Source organism: Aethina tumida, chromosome 4 (assembly GCF_024364675.1).
Source record: "Aethina tumida isolate Nest 87 chromosome 4, icAetTumi1.1, whole genome shotgun sequence".
In the NCBI taxonomy this organism is placed as follows: domain Eukaryota; kingdom Metazoa; phylum Arthropoda; class Insecta; order Coleoptera; family Nitidulidae; genus Aethina; species Aethina tumida.
The window spans coordinates 13278464-13299396 of record NC_065438.1 but is presented as its reverse complement, the minus strand read 5'-3'; the positions used below and the strand labels follow the sequence as shown (position 1 = coordinate 13299396).

The window sequence follows — 20933 nt, the reverse complement described above, 5'->3', positions numbered from 1 at the left end:
TCATCCAAACGACCATTACCACAGATATTTATCTGGGTACGCCACTTTTAAACAAAATCCATGACAAGTTTCATCAACTGTAGCGAGATTGCTTCAACTTTTAAAGGATTCGTCCGGTCGGAAACAAAAAGGAACGAATCACGGGATTAGTGTTCCTTTTAATTAGTGTCGCCGGACCAGAGCGTCACGGGCGTGTTACATGGGGCGTGAGAGTCCATCCGTCGTGTCCCCAATATCCTTAACGTTACATTAACCGAAAGAATTCGATGTGCCGGCGACGATTTCGCGGCCAATTTCTTCGGCATCGCATCGAGTGTCGGCCTCAGATACACTGTCCGTGTCCACATTCGTTTTACTCCTTATCTTTACAGATGCGGCTCGGATCTCCGGTGGGTTTTTTCATCCACGATGGGGAAGTAATGGGCGTGTTCGGATCAAATCGACCAAACTAAAAGGGAATTGTGCTTTAGAGCCACGCGGCATTGTTTTCGAAGTTTCCACTTTAACTGTGAAAGTAATTGTGGCGATTATTCGATGTATTATTGTTTGATTTACATACGGAACAATTTTGAAATGCTAGAGAAAATTGATGACTGTGTTACAATAATTCAGTACTATAATAATGGTGCCATTAAGTGTTACGATGGCCCTCCGCAAAACGTTTTGACCCGCGTACGAGCCGGATCGTGTCCGTAAGATTAGTAGTTCCTTATCTAACCAAACAACGTATTAATGTTGAATTTATAGCCGATTATCTTCTAAGTAATATTTAGCAGTTGTGCCTTTCATCTGTCAGAGGCATTACCCTCTGACAGTAATAATCTTCATTAGGGCCCCGGATTGCCAATTTACTCATGTTCGAATGCGTGCGAGATGCCTTTACGTAAGATTGGTTACGTGTCGGGTTACAATATCACCTGAAATTGATCCGATACGATGAAACGTTCTGTTTTGAGTTGCAGTAAAAGATATTTTGTGCTTGGGTATCTTTCGAATTAAAAATTTTAATCCACTTGCTGCTTTTCATATGAATGAATCAATTAACTCGACCGGTTTGGGCGGAATGTTGCATGATGAAAACTTTATAAATAGACCCAATTTTAATTGAAAATAATAAACAGCGTTAACAATGACAGGACGACCTAAACATTTAAGCACTAGATAGGTCAGTACATTCGTATTTTTGTAATATATTGCGGTAATCAGAGTTTACGAAAGATTATGTTTACACAAAACTATGTAATTTTTAGTAATATTGGTTAATTGAGCAAACTAAATATGCACAACAATATAAGTTTAAAAATTAGTCCAATTTTGGTGTATTATATTTCAAATACCAAATTAAACATAGAAATTTGTTTTAAAAGCTTTCAAGCAAATTTGTTAGAAATTCTTTATGAAATACTTAAATTTTTAAATATTTAGCATTTAGTATTTTGTATTTATTTATGTTATTATTTTGACTTTATATTTTTCTTTTTAAATAATTTTTAATTTGTTTTTTTATTTTTGTTTGTTTGTTATGAAATTCTAAAAAAAATATATGTATATTTTTTAAATTTTTATTTTTGTTTTTGGATACATACATTTTCGTATTTTGAAAGCTTTTAAGAAACTTATTAGATATTTATTTCTATTTAATTTGTTATCTTATTATTTTTTTAAAAGCGTTATTATTATATTTAGACATTTTTTCATATTTTGAAAGCTTTCAAGTAAATTTGTTAGATATTCTTTATGAAATATTAAAACATGTATATTTTTAACCCCGCTATTTATTTATTTTTTTAATTTGACTTGTTAAAAATTTATTATTTTTGTTTTGAAATATTTTTTTTAGTATTCTGAAAGCTTTTAAGTCAATTTATTAGATATTCTTTTTGAAACCAATAAATATATATTTTTTACATAATATTTTTTATTTTTTTTTTATTTATCCTGACACATAAATTGTAAAAAACCAATTATTATTTTTGGATTTTATTTCGTATTTTGAAAGTTTTCAAGAAGATTTCTTACATATTCTTAAAAGTACTTAAAAATATATATATATTTTTGTATTTTGCTTTTTTGCTTTATTAATTTGAGATGTTTAACTTGCTAGAACTTTATTATTAGATATTTTTTTCATATTTTAAAAGCTTTCGAGTAAATTTTTTGATATTTTTTATGAGATATTAAATAATATACATTTTTTAAATCGTGCCTTTTTTAATTTGTCATTATTATTTTTCTGATTAGATATTTTTTATGGAATACTAAAAAATATATATTTTTACATATTCCATTCATATTTTTTTAATTTGACATGTTTAATTTAAAAAAAAATATATTTTATACTTTTAATTTTTTTATATTTTGAAAGCTTTCAAATATGTGAGATATTCTTCAAGGAATTCATACATTTACATCGTCCTTTTTAATTTATCTTGTTTGATTTGTCAAAAACTTATTATTTTTGATTCTATCTTTTGTATTTTGAAAGTTTTTAAGAAACTTTATTAGATTCTCTTTACTATTTACTTAAAAATATATTTTTTACGTCTTGCCTTTTTATTTTGTTAATTTGACTTTTTTATTTTGTTAAAAACTCATGTTTTGAATTTTTTTATATTTTGAAAGCTTTCATGTCAATTAGTTAATTAAATATTTTTATTTATCCTAAATGATTTGTAAAAAACCAATTATCAATTTTGGATATTATTTCGTATTTTGAAATCATTCAAGAAAACTACTTAGATATTCGTTATTATTATTTATCCTTTTATATTTTGTTTTTGTATTTTATTAATTTGACATGTTTGACTTACTAGAATCTTATTATTTGTATTTAGATATTAAAAAATATACATTTTTTAAATCGTGCTTTTTATGTTAAAAACTTTATTTAACATTTAGATATTTTTTAGTGTGTTGAAAGTTTTCATGTGAATTTGTTAGATATTTTTTATGAAATACTAAAAAATATATATCTTTTTACATATTCCATTTTTATTTTATTAATTTGGCAGGTTAATTTGATAAAAACTTATATTTTGTATTTTTAATTTTTTTTATATTTTGAAAGCCTTTAAGTCAATGTGTGAGATATTCTTTATGAAATACACAAAAAAGTATATATATATTACATCAACCTTTTTTATTTAATACTAAAAAATAAATATTTTTTATATCTTTCATATTAATTTGTCTTGTTTGATTTGTTAAAAAAATATTATTTTTATTTTTGAATATTGTCTTCGTATTTTAAAAGCTTTCAAGAAAATTGTTTACATATGGTATACTTAAAATATTATATTATACATTTTTATTTTTATTTAAAGTTTTATTTAAATGCTTAAAAATATGTGATAAAATATTTAAATGATAATAAATTTTTCTAAATTGTATTTTTTGCTATTTTTTATCTTTAATTGTTTGACTAATAAGTTAGTAAATAAGTGTATTATATCACTTATTCCATTTTTTAGATAAGGTTTTATCAAAATATTTATATTGTAAATTATCAGTTGTCAAAAATATGTATATAATTTATTTTGTTAAAAATGTATCTTTAAAATTACCTTTCGTTTTTAAGGATATTTTGGCTTTTTTGTTGAGAATTCCTATTCCTGTTTTAAATTTTTTATACTTTTTTTAAACAAAATTTATATCTATTTATCATAAGCCTCTTTAAATCTCCATATAAAAACAGAATCTTATCTTAAACTCTTACTTCTGCAGTCCCCCTAAAAGTTAACTCAAATAATCCAAAACAAAATGCTACATTAACAAAAAAAAAAACTTTTTAAAGTTATTGTGACGATGTATATGAATATTCATCCGCCGAAGTAAAAAGCATTACACTCGAAACGTCGTTTCGCAAAGCCCCTCTCATCTCGACCGTTATCTTTATCTGTCGCATTCGGTTTGGGCGGATGAGCGTAAAGTGTCTTTTTCAATTTAATGTTTCAGAAAAGTGAACCGTCCCAGTCTTAGGCATCCATTCCGTTCCTAATCTGCCCCGGAGCACTCTCCCCGTCCATTAGACGGCACAATGCGACACACGTCTGATAGGTATCGCGACAAATGTGACTTGTTTACGTTTGAAGTTTAATTTTCAACGTTATAAAGCAATTCTCTTGATGCGGGACCTCGCGTCGTTCGACGAAATGACACGGAAAATAACGTTTCGCTCTGTCTTACATAAAAACGAATTATATATTTTTTACGAGACGTGGTCAAAACTTGTTGAAACACAAATTGGTCCGAGTTGACGTCGTATGTAATTGCTTTGTGTACGCCGGGAGGCTGTGACATTTCATTGTCGATCTACAAGAAGTGTTCAATTGCTTCTCGCTCCGTTACCTTTTTCCGGAGTGTGAACTTTAATTAAAAACTTTTTTCACTTTGTCAAATGTCAAGCATGTGTTGCAACCGATAGAAGTTTCAATGACGCCTGAAACGCTGCCATTAGTGATTTTTCTCACTCGCATATTAGTTTATTGAAGTGTTGCTTTGAACTATGTGTATATTACATGTTTTAGTTCTAATTATTATAACATTTGCTTGCTTAAATAAATAGTACAACTTTATATTGGATATATGATGTGTTATATTTAATTAAATTTTAATGTGAAGGTTGTCACGAGTATTTACAGATAAGATAAAGAAAATCTGAGATAAGTGCCCGGGTTTTTTTTTTAAAAAAAAAGTTGATTACCACCAACATTTTGTAATTTCTGTCAGTTTATGAAATATCTACATAAACAGATATTTGGCATATTTAGAAGAAAAGAATTCTCGTATTTAGGAACTGATGAAAAGAAAGATGTACCTCAATCTTGACTTCTCTTTAATAATTAAATCGTTTATTATGTAAAAATTTAGACTATAATAAAAGTAAGTACGTCACCTGAAGACATATCGGGAATATACAGGACCGAAAAAATATGGATTTGAAAACTGTTTTTTTAATTTATTTTGAACAAATTTTATTTTCAATTTCGGAAATGACATATTTTTAAACTTTGTACGTTTTAATTTTTTGTATTTGTCTTGATTGGTTTGTTAAAAAAATATTATTTTTATGTTTTGGCGTTTTTTTGTCAATTTATAAAATATTCTTTTTATAAGACACTAAAAAATAAAAAAAAATTTTTTTACTTTTTCTATTTGACTTTAAATCGTACATTTTTTTTTTTAAATTTTTTTGACTGAATTGTTAAAAAATTATTATTTTATTTTTGTGCATTTTTTGGAACTATGAAAACTTTTAGGTCAATTTGTTAAATATTCTTCATGAAATACTACAAAATATATATTTTTTAAAATTATGCTTTTTCATTTTATTAGTCTGATTTGTTAAAAACCTGTTTAACTTTAAATATTTTTTAATTTTTTGAAAGCTTTCATGTACTCTTTCTTTTTTTAAATCGTGTTTGAAAGCTTTTAAGTCAATATTTTGGATAATCTCTTTGGAATACTAAAATATACTTAAAATTACATATTTTTTTTTCATCTTACTTTTTTAGTTTATTAATTTAATTCGTTTAACTTATTAAGAACTTAGTTTTATTTTTAGATATTTTTTCGTATTTTGAAGAAAGCTTTTTAGTCAATTTTTTAGGACAAACTTTATGAAAAAATATATTTTTTACATCGTGCATATTTATTTATTTATTTAATTAATTTATATTAACTAATTTTGTATATTTTTTCGTATTCTGAAAGCTTTTAAGGTAATTTTTTGGATACTCTTTTTGGAATATTAAAATATACATAAAATTATATCTATTTTTTATAACATTCTTTTTTGCTTTATTAATTTGATTCGTTTAATTTATTAAGAATTTTTTATTTTTAAGTCAATTTTTTGGACAAACTTTATGAAATACTAAAAAATATATTTTTTACATTGTACATTTTATTTATTTATTTATTTATTTAATTTGTTTTGTCTGATTTGAATATTTTATGGCTTTTAAGTCAATTTTTTAGATTAATTTTATGAAATATTAAAAATTTATATTTTTTACATCGTGCCTTTCATTTATTATTTTTTTTAATTTGTCTTATCTGATTTGTTAAAAACATATTTCTTTATTTTATTTATATATTTTTTTTGTTTATTAAAAGCTTATAATTAGCAATACTGAAAAATATGTATTTGTTACATTTTGTATTTATCTTTTTTAATTAGTCTAGTGATTTGTTATTAATTTGATTTTTGAATATTTTTTAGTATTTCAATGGTTTTCAAGAAAATTTGTTAAATATATTTTATAAAATACTTAAAATTATATATTTTTTACATCTTACTTTTTTATTTTATTAATTTGATTCGTTTGATTTGTTATTATTATTTTTACTTTTAAATATTTTCATTTTTTAACCGCCGAACTAATAAAGCAAATTCATTTAAACCCAAAAAAAAAAACGACATAAAGCATAAATTGGTTAAAATATATAAACATAAAAATTTATTCTAATAAGTCACGAATGAAGAATGCAAATTAGTTTATTAAGATTTAATAGTGTACACAAATTTATTACTTTTAAGAATTACCGTTTGTCAAAAGAAAGTATGTATGAAAAAGTAATTTAGCAATGTAGTTTGGATATTTACAATGTTTTACACAGTTCAATTACGCATAACTAATTAAATGAACACAAATGAGTAACAATTTCTGACCCAGTATGTAAATAATTAAATAAATCAATGTTTTTCCTAAATTATATTTAATACCGATTAATTGAATATTGCAGGACAAAGTTTATTTCGATAATCAAATAATATGCTGACCTTTAAATGATAAGTGCATTGAATAAATTGAATCGACACATGATGTGAATCAACCGTAACCGAAGATCGAAATTGTTTACTTTATTTAAACCAATATGTGTTACACTGTCAATAAACATGTGCGATAATTTCAAGCACCAAATATTTTTTATTGCAATTCTTCCTTCAACATTTGGGCACGACTTGACCCGGTGTGCAATTGACCCACAGGTCCGTGGGAGCGAAACCGTCGGGCGTCGCGACGCCGACTAGTAAAAGTGATTGGCAATAGTCCTGAGCCGGTTGCATCCGATTGTCCGGCGGCGTGTTTGTCCATGCAATTAGACGGTTCCTGCCGTGTATGTTGATGTGTGTGCGCACAATTCGCACAAACATGTTTACTGGTGACGCTCTCGTTCCGAGACCGGGTCGTAAAAACTGTTTGATTACGTGTCTGGTGGCATCGGGGTCTGTGCTGTGTCGAGTTAAAAATAAATTTGTTGCTGTAGGTCAAGAAGCAAACTGCTCGTATCTATTGCGTTCGATTTTGCTTTATCGCTGTTTGTTTGCGCATTTTGTTTTATTTTATGTGTTTTGTTTGTTTATTTTTTTTTTTTTGCCGCAGCGCCGTCACATTGTTTACTTTCGGGCGGTGTGCGAACTCGGAATTCGGTGTTATCTCGTTAATTGATTGGTTGTTGTTAACTCGTGGGTTGACGAAAAAGGTCAACTGTAATGGGGTTTTGTTTCACGTGTTAATTGTAGCGGCTGCGTGGTTATTATGAAATGCATTTGGTGTGTTCATGATATTCTAATCAGTGAAATTTAATGTTATACAGGGTGATTCACTATGAGTTTATAGGGAAGTTACAAAGAAATGCAAATTGCAAATAATCCAAACCTTAAATTTTGTTTATATACACAGTTAACGTATTTAAACTTTTATTTTGTTGCGTTTTTTAATTTTATTTAAATTTTATAAATTATGAATTAATATAAAGCTAATTTTTATTTTATTTACTTTAATAATAGGTCAATAAAATTGGAAAAATAATAAATGATTTTTTTATTTAACTTGTTTGATTTTATATTTTATTAATTTGACATGTTTAACTTGCTAGGACCTTATTTTTTGGATTCTTAGATATTTTTTCATATTTTGAAAATTTCGAAGTAAATTTTTGGATATTCTTTATGAGATATTAAAAAAAATACATTTTTTAAATCGTGCTTTTTTTGTTAAAAACTTATTATTTTTACTTTTTGATATATTTTAGTGTTTTGAAAGTTTTTAAGTGAATTTATTAGATATTTTTTATGAAATATTAAAAAATATATATCTTTTTACATAGTCTATTTTTATTTTATTAATTTGACTGTTTTATTTGTTAAAAACTTATGTTTTGTAACATTATTTTTATTTTTGAATATTTTCTTTATATTTTAAAAGCTTTCAAGAAAATTCTTAGATATTTAAATCGTACTCTTTAATTTTTTAAATTGACTTGTTTTATTTTTATTTTCAAATAGTTTTTCGTATTTAGAAAGATTTCAAGTAATTTTTTAAAATTTTCTTTAAGGAATATTTAAAAATATATAGATTGTATTAAATTTTGCTTCCTTTAATTTTTTTATATTTTTTTTGAATTTGACTTGTTTGATTTGTTAAAAACCTTCTATTTTTAATATTTTGAAAGTTTTCAAAACTCAAAAATTTTAAAAATTTCTTATGGAATAATAAAAACATATATTTTATTTATTTATTTATTAAATTCACTTGTTTGAAAGTTTGTTTTATTTTTTGTTGAAGTTTCATTGAATTTATTATATTAAGATCAATCAAAAATGTGTGAGTCTTCTAAATTGTGATTTTTATTATTATCTTCAGTTGATTTAACAAAAACATATAAAATATATAAAAGCAATAATGAGTTTCATAATTTTTTTCTAAGCAATTTTTTAGATATTCTCTATGACATATACTAAAAACCATATTTTTTTTAAATGTCTTTAATTTTTTTATTTATTTGTTAAACTTATTATAGAAATTTATTGAACTTTTTATAAAATATATATTTATTATTAAAATAATGCTTATGTAGCATAATTTTTTGATATTCTTTTGAATTTTAAAGTTTCTTGGTGAATATTTCTGAATCATTTTTTATCTCGATTTGTTTGATTTGTTAGTTATTCTATTTTCAGTAACGTTTTGTCAAAATATTTATATTGTAGAAAATTTTGTTAAATAAACTTTATGATATACTTAAAATTATATATTTTTTATATCTTACTTGTTTATTTAATTAATTTGACTTGTTTGATTTGTTAAGAACATATTTTTATTTTTAGTATTTTGAAAGTTTTCAAATTTTTTGATATTGATATATATATATATATATATATATATATATATATATATATATATATATATATATATGTATTTATATAAGTTTCTTAGCGAATATTTCTGTATAGTATTTTTTATAATTTTTTATCTTGAGTTGTTTCATTTGTTATTTATTCTATTTTTAGATAAGGTTTTTTCAAAACATTTATATTATAAATATTAATGATTACTGAATAATAATATTTTGATTATTTTCCTTAACTCTGAAAGTAAATCATCTATCTCATTTTAAAAATTGGATCTTATTCGAATTAAGGATTATAAGAAATATACAATGATTCATATATAATTTACATTATTGATTTGTTAGAAATTTATACAAAATTAAAATAAAATATAAATTATCAGAGGAAAATTTAATGGCTAAAAAAATTACAAAATGGTAATTTAACTGATTTATTAATTACAGAACTAAAAAATATTTTTTCTGGAATTTTAGTTACTATTCCTCGATGACATCTATTTTTCTAGTTTATTAGAATGATTGATAGATGATTAATTGATTAGAAAGATTAATAAATTGACATGAGAGAATATTTCAACACAAAATCTAAATTTACTGCACAAAATTTTGAAATAATATACATTTTTAATTACTTTTTGATTTTTTATCATAACTTTTTTCTGAATTACAATTTTACGCATTTTATATTTAAAACACGATTTTTAAAATGCACAGTAAAATTTGACGTAGATATAATTAATAAAATTTTGATCCTATAACATTTTGAGTGACTCTCCTATATTCACTTGTTTTTGAGATAATTTTTTTTTTAATTTTTACATCTGTAATAGTTAACTAAAATGTCTGTATTAGCAAATGAATATCTTACCAATACTCATTAATAGTATTCCAAAACATTATTCTGCTTTGAATTTCTGTTTACATTTTTTTTATTACTTTACATACCAATAACTCTTATTTTAAATGGATTGACCATAAAATTTTGAAATAAGAAAGTTATTATCATTTAAAATAGTGGAGACACACATCACATCCCTCTAAATATTGATTTCAGCAGAAACCAAAATTTCATATTGTTGTTTTTTAGTTCTCTGTAAACTTCTAATGAATCAGTTAATTGAATCATTCTATCATATTATTTATCAAAAAATTAATAGAGTAAAAAATAATTGTAACAACTAATTACTGAAAAGAAAATTTGCACCTAAAATTGCATATACAGCGTGTCCTTAAATTAAACACATTAAATAATCATTTTTTTTTTTCATTTTATACTTATAAATCTCAAATACCGATTTTTATTGGCTTATTTATTCATTTGATGTATTTTCACAATATAAATTACTGTTACTTAAACATTTAAATAAATTTGTATTTATTATAAAGATGTATGTTTTAAAGACAGTCTTCAATTATGTACATATGTATATTTATATAATTATACATCATTAGATGTATATTATATTGATGACTATCCATAATTAGTAGAATTGTAAAGTTTTAAAGAAAAAATCAATTCATAATAAATTAAATAATGTCTATGTTAATTGTATTGATTTTACAGAATATAAAAAGTATGAATTAATGTTGCAATTGTTGTATTTTCCAATAGATTTATTTTAAATAATTGCTTTTAAATCCAATTATTTTAAAATTTATATCCACCCGTTTAAATAAATGGTTTATTAAATAATTATGCCTATAAAACAGAGAAATTAATTTTTATCAACATATAATTTAAAAATATAATCGATTTTATAACTATCACGTGTCGCCTTTAATGTATTTATTAAAGATGCATTCACCATTTTCTTAAATATGAGTTTAGGCTCAATTATTTTATAAAAATTTCTAAGTATTGATTTTATTAATTAATATATATTTAAAATAATTCATAATGCATAATTTTACTTAACGTTAAAAAGTGGCAGCATTTTTATAATATTTTTTGCTTAATATAATATAAATTCACTATGCAAAAAAGCCATTTTAATTTGATTATCCTTTCATCATTTCAGAAATGCACTGAATTTTTTTATGTAACGTTGCAGCCCCCAGTCAGGATGAGCATTTAATAATAAAGACGTGCGGCGAGTTATTTTCGTCTACGCCTTAAATGACTCGGAATTTATGATTGGATTATTGTGCGAGCAATAAAATTTTCAATAAAAATCCTTTTATTGTTCTTTCGGATTTGCCTGCGAAAGCGTCCGAAGGTCTTAATGAAATTTTTCATGTCGTCACGACAAGAAATGGACAATTACAAAATGAGACGAAGGACAAAATTCAGAAACATTATTTACTCTCGTCTTTTTTTCGTAACTAAATTATTTCGCGTAATAAATTTGTGCTTTTGTCAAGTTTTATTCGTTTAATTAATGCATAGTTGTGGCAATTATTATCATCTCGATCTCGTTGTATCTCGTAGCACAATTATTTGTGAGTGACTGTTATGTTATTATTTTAATTAAAAATAATTTAGATCGATATCCAATTAAATGATAATTAGAGATTTTTGCAATTAGCGTAAAAACAGGAAGCTGGCAATTTTTGCAGAATTCTATAATGAACTGTTTAATCAACGCATATTAATTAGCAATGATCTTGAAAAACTGCCTAATTGGAAATTAATGAATAATCTGATACTGACATCTTTTCATAACTGTGCAAAATTATACTTATTTAAAGAGAAACACTTTTAAAGTATAATCAAGTGCTGTTGTAAAAAACAAAGGAAACATTTAAATATATTATAAAGGCATTTACGTTTATCGTAACCAGTTAAACAAATAAATTAGTTACATTACGTAGAAATATATCTAAATGAGGTTGACTTCTAATCACGTGTTAATACTGATTAATTTCTTTGTTCCATGCAAGAACTAACGATTTCTTTGTTTCAAAAATTCTTAAACCTAATTAATTATCACAAAGGAAACAAACAAACCGCTGCGTTTCGATTTTTATCAAATCGAAATAAAACAGGTCCAAAACTTAACACGCCCACGTACGATTCGCGGAAGTCCGAGACCTTTGTCATTATTTTCGGAATGTCCGATTAATTATTTACAGCTAGTTAAATCTCAAATTTGTTTTGTTGCCACTCGGGAGCATTGAAGGCGGCCAACGAAGCGGATATTTTCGAAAAGTCGTCAACCGTCTGTTCGGACGTGTCACGGATACTTAAATTAATTGCTTTCCTCCAAAGTTCCAATCACGTTAGATCAATGAGGCCCGATAAAAATAATATCGGTTATGCAAATGTTCTATGAATAGCCGTTTTGGAAGTGACGCAAAATGTAAAACAACTCCGAACACCAGTGTTCGTAAATGCGGTGATACTTGTTTGAAAGTTTTCTAATAACTGGAACTGGAAGCTTAAATTTATCTGAGTAAACTGGTGTTTACAGCAAAGATATAGAAACTTTTCTGTTGCATGGTCTCATGATAATTCGGGTGTCCCAACGCTAAAATTATATTGTTTATAGATTAGAATAGATAATGGCAAATTTGTGTTTTTCAGTTTATCACTTTACTTAATGTAGCGTCAAATTTCATACAGTTTTTGACCATTTTCAGTTACTGTAGCCATTTGAGTATCTTTTTTCAACAACAAATAAGTCTAAGGTCCCAAGATTTACATTTTTAATCGTTAGTTTATTCATGAAGACTAAAATGAAATAAAAAGTGAAAGAAAAATAAATGAATATTTATTTATATTCTAAATGTTTAAGTGATTTTAACTGTTTAAAGCTTCGACATATACTAGAAGAGATACTAGAAGTATTTTATCGGTCATATCTTCTCATATAAGAAATCAGCTATACCTTTCTACTATTTGCTCGTCCCTGAAGCTTTGATATATTCTTTATATTTCAGTCCTATGTTGGTGAAATTTGTCACCTTGTTCGACGCTTTGACGACCTAAATTTTCTGGAAAGAGAACCAAATGACTGAAGGGGAAATGGATTTTTAATTGTCTTATATGAAATTGGAATCTGAATTAAATATTTTGGTATGACATGTACTTTAAAGTTTCCTATCGGTCATATCTTCTCATATAAGAAATCAGCTATACCTTTCTACTATTTGCTCGTCCCTGAAGCTTAAATATATTCTTTATATTTCAGTCCTATGTTGGTGAAATTTGTCACCTTGTTCGACGCTTTGACGACTTAAATTTTCTGGAAAGAGAACCAAATGACTGAAGAGGAAATGGATTTTAATAGTCTTACTTGAAATTGGAATCTGAATTATATATTTTGGTATGACATGTACTTTAAAGTTTCCTATCGGTCATATCTTCTCATATAAGAAATCAGCTATACCTTTCTACTATTTGTTCGTCCCTGAAGCTTTGATATATTCTCTATATTTCAGTCCTATGTTGGTGAAATTTGTCACCTTGTTCGACGCTTTGACGACCTAAATTTTCTGGAAAGAGAACCAAATGAGTGAAGGGGAAATGGATTTTTAATTGTCTTATATGAAATTGGAATCTGAATTAAATATTTTGGTATGACATGTACTTTAAAGTTTCCTATCGGTCATATCTTCTCATATAAGAAATCAGCTATACCTTTCTACTATTTGCTCGTCCCTGAAGCTTAAATATATTCTTTATATTTCAGTCCTATGTTGGTGAAATTTGTCACCTTGTTCGACGCTTTGACGACTTAAATTTTCTGGAAAGAGAACCAAATGACTGAAGAGGAAATGGATTTTAATAGTCTTACTTGAAATTGGAATCTGAATTATATATTTTGGTATGACATGTACTTTAAAGTTTCCTATCGGTCATATCTTCTCATATAAGAAATCAGCTATACCTTTCTACTATTTGTTCGTCCCTGAAGCTTTGATATATTCTCTATATTTCAGTCCTATGTTGGTGAAATTTGTCACCTTGTTCGACGCTTTGACGACTTAAATTTTCTGGAAAGAGAACCAAATGACTGAAGAGGAAATGGATTTTAATAGTCTTACTTGAAATTGGAATCTGAATTATATATTTTGGTATGACATGTACTTTAAAGTTTCCTATCGGTCATATCTTCTCATATAAGAAATCAGCTATACCTTTCTACTATTTGTTCGTCCCTGAAGCTTTGATATATTCTCTATATTTCAGTCCTATGTTGGTGAAATTTGTCACCTTGTTCGACGCTTTGACGACTTAAATTTTCTGGAAAGAGAACCAAATGACTGAAGAGGAAATGGATTTTAATAGTCTTACTTGAAATTGGAATCTGAATTATATATTTTGGTATGACATGTACTTTAAAGTTTCCTATCGGTCATATCTTCTCATATAAGAAATCAGCTATACCTTTCTACTATTTGTTCGTCCCTGAAGCTTTGATATATTCTCTATATTTCAGTCCTATGTTGGTGAAATTTGTCACCTTGTTCGACGCTTTGACGACTTAAATTTTCTGGAAAGAGAACCAAATGACTGAAGAGGAAATGGATTTTAATAGTCTTACTTGAAATTGGAATCTGAATTATATATTTTGGTATGACATGTACTTTAAAGTTTCCTATCAGTCATATCTTCTCATATAAGAAATCAGCTATACCTTTCTACTATTTGCTCGTCCCTGAAGCTTTGATATATTCTTTATATTTCAGTCCTATGTTGGTGAAATTTGTCACCTTGTTCGACGCTTTGACGACCTAAATTTTCTGGAAAGAGAACCAAATGACTGAAGGGGAAATGGATTTTTAATTGTCTTATATGAAATTGGAATCTGAATTAAATATTTTGGTATGACATGTACTTTAAAGTTTCCTATCGGTCATATCTTCTCATATAAGAAATCAGCTATACCTTTCTACTATTTGCTCGTCCCTGAAGCTTAAATATATTCTTTATATTTCAGTCCTATGTTGGTGAAATTTGTCACCTTGTTCGACGCTTTGACGACTTAAATTTTCTGGAAAGAGAACCAAATGACTGAAGAGGAAATGGATTTTAATAGTCTTACTTGAAATTGGAATCTGAATTATATATTTTGGTATGACATGTACTTTAAAGTTTCCTATCAGTCATATCTTCTCATATAAGAAATCAGCTATACCTTTCTACTATTTGCTCGTCCCTGAAGCTTTGATATATTCTTTATATTTCAGTCCTATGTTGGTGAAATTTGTCACCTTGTTCGACGCTTTGACGACCTAAATTTTCTGGAAAGAGAACCAAATGACTGAAGGGGAAATGGATTTTTAATTGTCTTATATGAAATTGGAATCTGAATTAAATATTTTGGTATGACATGTACTTTAAAGTTTCCTATCGGTCATATCTTCTCATATAAGAAATCAGCTATACCTTTCTACTATTTGCTCGTCCCTGAAGCTTAAATATATTCTTTATATTTCAGTCCTATGTTGGTGAAATTTGTCACCTTGTTCGACGATTTGACGACTTAAATTTTCTGGAAAGAGAACCAAATGACTGAAGAGGAAATGGATTTTAATTGTCTTACTTGAAATTGGAATCTGAATTATATATTTTGGTATGACATGTACTTTAAAGTTTCTTATCGGTCATATCTTCTCATATAAGAAATCAGCTATACCTTTCTACTATTTGTTCGTCCCTGAAGCTTTGATATATTCTCTATATTTCAGTCCTATGTTGGCGAAATTTGTCACCTTGTTCGTCGCTTTGATGACTTAAATTTTCTGGAAAGAGAACCAAATGACTGGAGGGGAAATGGATTTTAATTGTCTTATATGAAATTGGAATCTGAATTAAATATTTTGGTATGACACGTACTTTAAAGTTTCCTATCGGTCATATCTTCTCATATAAGAAATCAGCTATACCTTTCTACTATTTGCTCGTCCCTGAAGCTTAAATATATTCTTTATATTTCAGTCCTATGTTGGTGAAATTTGTCACCTTGTTCGACGCTTTGACGACTTAAATTTTCTGGAAAGAGAACCAAATGACTGAAGAGGAAATGGATTTTAATAGACTTACTTGAAATTGGAATCTGAATTATATATTTTGGTATGACATGTACTTTAAAGTTTCCTATCGGTCATATCTTCTCATATAAGAAATCAGCTATACCTTTCTGCTATTTGTTCGTCCCTGAAGCTTTGATATATTGTTTATATTTCAGTCCTATGTTGGTGAAATTTGTCACCTTGTTCGACGCTTTGACGACCTAAATTTTCTGGAAAGAGAACCAAATGACTGAAGGGGAAATGGATTTTAATTGTCTTACCTGAAATTGTAATCTGAATTATATATTTTGGTATGACATGTACTTTAAAGTTTCCTATCGGTCATATCTTCTCATATAAGAAATCAGTTATACCTTTCTGCTATTTGTTCGTCCCTGAAGCTTTGATATATTGTTTATATTTCAGTCCTATGTTGGTGAAATTTGTCCCTTTAACGACCTAAATTTTCTAGAAAGTGAACCAAATAACTGAAGGGGAAATGGATTTTAATTGTCTTACCTGAAATTGTAATCTGAATTATATATTTTGGTATGACATGTACTTTAAAGTTTCCTTTCGGTCATATCTTCTCATATAAGAAATCAGCTATACCTTTCTACTATTTGCTCGTCCCTGAAGCTTTGATATTTTCTTTATATTTCAGTCATATGTTGATGAAATTTATCCACCTTGTTCGTCGATTTGATGGCCTAAATTTTCTAGAAAGAGTACCAAATGACTTAAGAGAAAATTAATTTTAATTATCGTACCTGTCATTGAATTCTGAATTAAATAAATATTTTAGTAGTTTTCTTATGTCAGATCTCATATAAGAAATCAGCCATTTGGTCATCCCCGAAGTTTTGAAATCTTCTATATATTTCAGTTATATGTTGATAAAATTTAACACACAATTAAGTTACAAAGAATTAAAAATTTTCATCTAGAACATTTTATACCTGCAATTAATTTATTATAATAGCCACAGCTCCTCAAAGCCCTTTGTCGTAAACCCCTTGTTAACTGGTTATATAGTTAAAACACCATATTTAGGTATATTCAAAATAACACGTGGTAAACGTAACATTAAAACACGGTCGTTTTGCTTTGATAATGAATATGTTAGACGTGGACTCCCCGGGTGCACGTTAAAACACAGAAACGACATTTTTGAGTCGCGAGTATGCGACATGTTCGGGTTGTACGTTTAATTTCTGCTAAGTGAAATGTCATGTAGCCGCGTCCGTCAAAGGGCCTCCCACGACAGCCGACCCAATGCGTGACTCAACCTAACTCCAAATGCTGAAATTTACAATGTACACGCCTCACGACAAGAGTATTTAGCCTCGTAACACAATGTTGTTGAAGCAATCATGAGCTCTATGTTCAAGTTGAGGTGCTCTTTCCATAATTGCGTACGGTGGTCTAAGCGAGTGTCCCAATCTCAACTTGAATAACCTAACTGGCTATTCTACAGTTTTTTCTGTATAATCTTTGTTGTTATAATATGCTTCCTCTCACATCGTAACGTCGTTGTTAAAGAATGGAACAGTTATGTAACAAGATAATGCTTACCCTAATTTTAAAAAGACACCCTTGAAATGTCTTCAATACTTTCCTATAAATTTGTTACCTGGAAGATTGTAAATTGAAGATGTGTGATATCCTCTACAAGAGACTCCTCTTCAGACACTTTGGCGAACCTTCAGTACCAAGTGGAGATGTTAAGGAATTGGTACGACAGAAAAAAAAATGGCCATTTCATTAGATCAGTGGTAAGAGAAGTCAATGAGAGTTTGGATCATTGTGAGTGCCATCTTTAATCTCCATTATCCAAACACTACTCCAATAATCAATGAAATCTGTCCACTGGATCCATGTGTCCCATTGTCCGTGTCACTGCTCATACAAGCATTACATTTTTTAAAACCCAGCACCAAAAACAAAGCTGGATGGCAAACAATACCAGTCCGCGAAAGAATTACTCATTTGCAGGTGTTAAACACCATCATCGTCGCATCGGACGCGGCACAGCCTTGGCGCACCAACAACAAAAAGAGAAACGCGATCCGTAAAATTGTTGCGTCGTCCATTGTCGTCGCGAGCCGGTCATTTAATACCGAGGGAAATCACGCAACGAATTCCCGTCATACAGTGCGATCCGTCGTCACTGTGGAAGGTGCAATTATGCAATTCATAAGCATCGTCGTTACTTATTCACGGTTTGGCGCACGGCAGCTGACAAACCGGAGGCTGGGACCATATTATTAATATTGCAAGGTGCCATTTAAATATAAAGCGAATGGAAATCAGGACGGTGGTGTAAATGCACTTTTCCACATTTTTTTTGTTTTTGTTTTGTTTGCGTTTTAATTATACTTTTATCAAAGCTCAAACAATATTATCTTGCGCTACCGGACTGTTATGGGAATCCCCGGCACATTAATTTCATGCCAACTTCTTTTATCTCTCATTTTATTTAATATTGTAATTAATAATGTTTAATTAAACTGGATGGTTTATGGCCAGATTTGTGCAGCTTTTAACTGTTTTATTTAGAATGTGGTGTTTAGTTTGAGTTAATAAGACGCTTTTGTTTCACGTGCCTGAACATGAATAAGTACAAAATATTTCACTGTACGTGTAAAAAAACAGTAAAAAAGAGCCACTTTGTGAGGGAAGGACTTTAAGAAGCTACTTCTTCTAGTTGTCTTAATTAAGAATTATTGGTTTTAATTACTTACTATTAATAGAAGGTTTTCAAAAACTACCAACCTATTAAACAAATACAAAATACTAAAAACTCACCAAGATTTTAATAGTAAAATATTATATATCATTTTGTACATCGTGATATTGATATCAAATAAATATCATAATTCATGATATGTATCGAGTTACCAACTTTAAAGTTGTTCATAGAGATTTTAATGCTTCTATATTATATTATTACTTTGTATATCGAAATATTTTATCAAATATATATTAAAATGTGTGATATATATTGAGTCATCAACTTTAAAAGGGTTCACCAAGATTTTAATAGTCTCATATTTTATATGATTTTGTATATCGTGTTATTGATATCAAATAAATATCACAACTCGTGATATGTATTGAATTACCAATTTTAAAGTTATTTATAGAGATTTTAATGGTTTTATATTATATTATTACTTTGTATATCGAAATATCTTATCAAATATATACTAAAATGTGTGATATATATCGAGTCATCAACTTTCAAGTGGTTCATCAAGATTTTAATAGTCTCATATTATATATTATTTTGTATATCGTGATATTGATATCAAATAAATATGATAATTCGTGATATGTATCGAATTACCATTATTAAAATTGTTCATAGAGATTTTAATGGTTTTATATTGTATTATTACTTTGTATATTGAAATATTTGTATCAGATATATACAAAAATGTGTGGTATATATCGAGCCATCAACTTTAAAGTGGTTCACCAAGATTTTAATAGTCTCATATTATATATCATTTTGTATATTGTAATATTGATATCAAATAAATATGGTAATTCGTGATATGTATCGAATTACCAAAAATAAAGTTGTTCATAGAGATTTTAATGGTTATATTATGTTATTACTTTGTATATCGAAATATTTTATCAAATATATACTAAAATATGTGATATATATCGAGTCATCAACTTTAAAGTGGTTCACCAACATTTTAATAGTCTCATATTATATATTATTTTGTATATCGTGATATTGATATCAAATAAATATGATAATTCGTGATATGTATTGAATTACCAATATTAAAATTGTTCATAGAGGTTTTAATGGTTTTATATTATATTATTACTTTGTTTATCGAAATATTTTATCAAATATATACTAAAATGTATGATGTATATCGAGTCATCAACTTTCAAGTGGTTCACCAAGATTTTAATAGTGTCATATTATATATCTTTAAGTATATCGTGATATTGATATCAAATAAATATGATAATTCGTAATATCTATTGAGTTACCAATTTTAAAGTGATTCACCAAGATTTTAATAGTTTCATATTATATATCTGTTTATATATCATGATACTGATATCAAATAAATATGATAATTCGTTGTATGTATTAAGTTACCAATTTTAAAGTTGTTTATAGGGATTTTAATGGTTTTATGTTATATTATTACTTTGTATATGGTAATATTTTATCAAATATATACTAAAATGTGTGATATATATCGAGTCATCAACTTTCAAGTGGTTCACCAAGATTTTAATAATCTCATATTATATATTATTTTATATATCGTGATATTAATATCAAATTCTTTGTATCACGTTACCAACTTGAAGTGGTTCATAGAATTAATGGTTTCATATTATATTACTACTTTAATATATATATTATATGTTTATTTATTTATTATATATATATATATATATATATATATATATATATATATATATATATATATATATATAACATCATTAGTAAATTAATATTATTTTAATAATTCATAATAAATATAAGGGTTATGGTATGTATTCAATTTAGAAAGTTATTTTGCCAAAAAGAATAGCAATGAAGTCACGAACATTACATCAAAGGAATTTGAAAATTATTAGAAATTAAAGGAAGAGAAGGAAAAACAAAATTTTAACAACTGCCAATTTAAACCAAGTGTTCTAAATTAAAGATAACTGTTGTACATAATTTAATTCGTCTTTCGTGATATTCATAGTTAATTCTCATTCAAATTTATTTATAAGACTCAAGATAAATTATGATATGGTAGGACCATAAATTATAATCCAATCAACAATAATTTAGTTGATGCTTA

The 20933-nt window shown here is 26.9% G+C and overlaps 1 protein-coding gene and 1 long non-coding RNA gene across 2 annotated transcripts in view; one reads left to right on the top strand and one right to left on the bottom strand.

Moving 5' to 3' along the window:
- The window catches only part of LOC109598477 (nuclear receptor coactivator 1), a 334843-nt gene that overhangs the window by 36026 nt on the left and 277884 nt on the right, over positions 1-20933 (top strand). The window lies entirely within an intron of this gene.
- Positions 15807-16351, bottom strand: LOC126265431 (uncharacterized). Its single transcript, XR_007547917.1, has 3 exons — positions 16296-16351; positions 15970-16045; positions 15807-15825 (listed from the first exon to the last, which is right to left on the bottom strand). It is a non-coding gene; the product is annotated as an uncharacterized LOC126265431 (long non-coding RNA).